Source organism: Borostomias antarcticus (genome assembly GCF_949987555.1).
Source record: "Borostomias antarcticus genome assembly, chromosome: 20".
Classification (NCBI taxonomy): Eukaryota; Metazoa; Chordata; class Actinopteri; order Stomiiformes; family Stomiidae; genus Borostomias; species Borostomias antarcticus.
Genome location: NC_140253.1, coordinates 8,757,956 through 8,760,455, shown reverse-complemented (window position 1 = coordinate 8,760,455; position 2,500 = coordinate 8,757,956). Strand labels below are relative to the sequence as shown.

At 45.8% G+C, this 2,500-nt stretch overlaps 1 protein-coding gene across 1 annotated transcript in view; it reads left to right on the top strand.

Moving 5' to 3' along the window:
* The window catches only part of LOC311322545 (slit homolog 2 protein-like), a gene marked incomplete at both ends in the record, with an annotated part of 82,474 nt that overhangs the window by 58,656 nt on the left and 21,318 nt on the right, over window positions 1–2,500 (top strand).

Sequence of the window (2,500 nt, the reverse complement as noted above, 5' to 3'; positions counted from 1 at the left end):
CAGGTGTAGTTGTGTGTGCAGTCCTTCAGGTTGCAGGTGTAGTTGTGTGTGCAGTCCTTCAGGTTGCAGGTGTAGCTGGAATGCGTTTTTTGCGGGTGATCTATCAAAGATAATTGCGTGAATGGCAACAGGTGCGAAAGTGTGAAGAACACCCTATTTAAATGGGGGCTTTTGCGTGTTGTATCCCACAATTGCACCATGGAAGAGGGGCGCAACGCAAAAAAATATAAAATTTACGCGACCGAATTAGAGGTGTTAATGGACGAGCTGGAGTGAAGAGGAAGGGCTGTAGGGGATACGCGCTATCACCTAAAAGGAACATGAAACATGAATGAGATGATGCTTTGGTTCTGTTTGAGGGGCCAGGTTAACCGACTAAACATTAACCGAACCTAAAACGAAACACATCAGGAAAACATTGGTCTATGAGACTGGATTCCCCCCTCCCTCGGCTCACACACACCCATTAATTTATACTGTGTAACTTTATAGAACCACACGACACACTGGAAATAACCCAGATCTCCTGTGTGGGAAAATGATTAGGCTAATTTAAAACGAATGAATTAATACAAAATAAAGAGCACATAGTAGACTTTGTAATTTTATAGACTCTGGGGAAACCAGCTAAAAGCCTTGCTTGGTTTCGATCAGTGCATCCTGGGTACGGGGAAACTTTATATACTGGCCAATCCTGCACAACATGACATCCAGTACTTGGGAAAGCACAGATGAGAAACTGTTTTGGGAAATCCCAGCACCGAGAGCTACTGTACGCTGGAATGAACCAGTTGCGAGAAAATGGAGAGTAGCCAGAAGTTTGGTTATTGCAGGTATGGCATGACTTCTTCTTCTGACTGGCTCCAAATCAGCCCTTATTAATTAATCTAATATCTGCAGAATGGAATTGCTAGATAAGCGATATGTTTGTATTATCCTCTCCTTACCCGTTCTCGGCGCGCTCGCCTCCTTTGTCTTCCCCTTATAATGGCAGCCATGTGTGTGCGCAATTGCACGGAGCCAAATAGTACCTGCCCTTCCAAGGTACTAAATTGCAAACCCAAACGCCACCACTCAATTAGCTTTCAGTGCACGTGCTACAATTACGTATTTGCATTTTCTCCTCCCATATTTTGCACGCTAGGGGACGCACACCCCTTTATTACATATTAATTTCAGCCAAACGTACTAATTGGATAACGCGTGTTAATTTGCGCTCTTGAAGGACCCAATCCCCCTTGCACACCGTTCATAGATCACCATGCATATTTCTTTGCAGGTACTAAGGCATTTGCACACGTTTTTATACGTGCAAACCTTCAGTAGATCAGGCCCTCAGTGGACACAAACACACACACACACACACACACACACACACACACACTGCGCTCAGCCACGCTTTGCGTTGTCATACTGTTATCTCTGTTAAGGTATTCTATTTCACATGCTTGCTCTCTCTCTCTATATCTGCCTTTCTCTATCTCTCTCTTTCTCTCTCTCTCCATCTCTCTGTCTCTCCATTAGCTAGAGAACAGTATTTCATCCCAGGTATTGTATGGGCAGCATGTGTGTGAACCACTAGATCATTGACCGCACCACAAACGCACGCGTGCACACACACACACACACACACACACACACACACACACACACACACACACACTCACAGCTTTTTTTTGTGACACACTCTCAACACGATCGGCTTGGTAAACTCACACCTGTAAGTTTAAGTCACGGATGTGTGGCGTGACAGAGAGCACCTAACCCCCTAACTGGCCAATGGGGAGCTCCGCATGAAGCTCCTCCCTCTGCGCTGGCTCATGGTATCAGTAACCATGCCGACAGTGAGACTATAAAGCCATGGGATTAACCAGCTTCAGTTCATTCCTACTGATCAATCTCCGTGTATGTGTGTGTGTGTGTGTGTGTGTGTGTGTTTGTGTGTGTGTGTTTGTGTGTGTGTGTACATTAAGATCAGAGACTGTTTCAAGTCAGTTATTTTCTTTTCTTTAAACATTCAGTTTCCGAGTGTGTGTCTGCGAGGGTGTGTGTGTGTGTGTGTGTGTGTGCGTGTGTCTGTTTCATTTGCTGAACATCAAAAGGTCATGCAATTACCCAGCTGAGTGGGATGCTGGGGAATATGCAAATGTCACACGGTCACAGTCATTAGTGTGAACGGCAGACAGTGTATGTATGTGCAAGTGCATTCGGTGTGTGTGTGTGTGTGTGTGTGTGTGTGTGTGTGTGTGTGTGTGTGTGTGTGTGTGGGTGTGTGCGCCGTCATTAACGCCGCAGATCAGAGGGGGGTGGCGTTCAAAGCGTCTCTCTCTTCCCAGGTGAACCCTGAATTAATCAGACGGTTATAGGGTTGGAAACTCTGAACACGTACACCCACCCCGTACACTTGCTTTAGATCACTTTGGATCAAACACACACACACACACACACGTACACACATACACACACACACACACACACACACGGCAAACTAGTGTTCGGT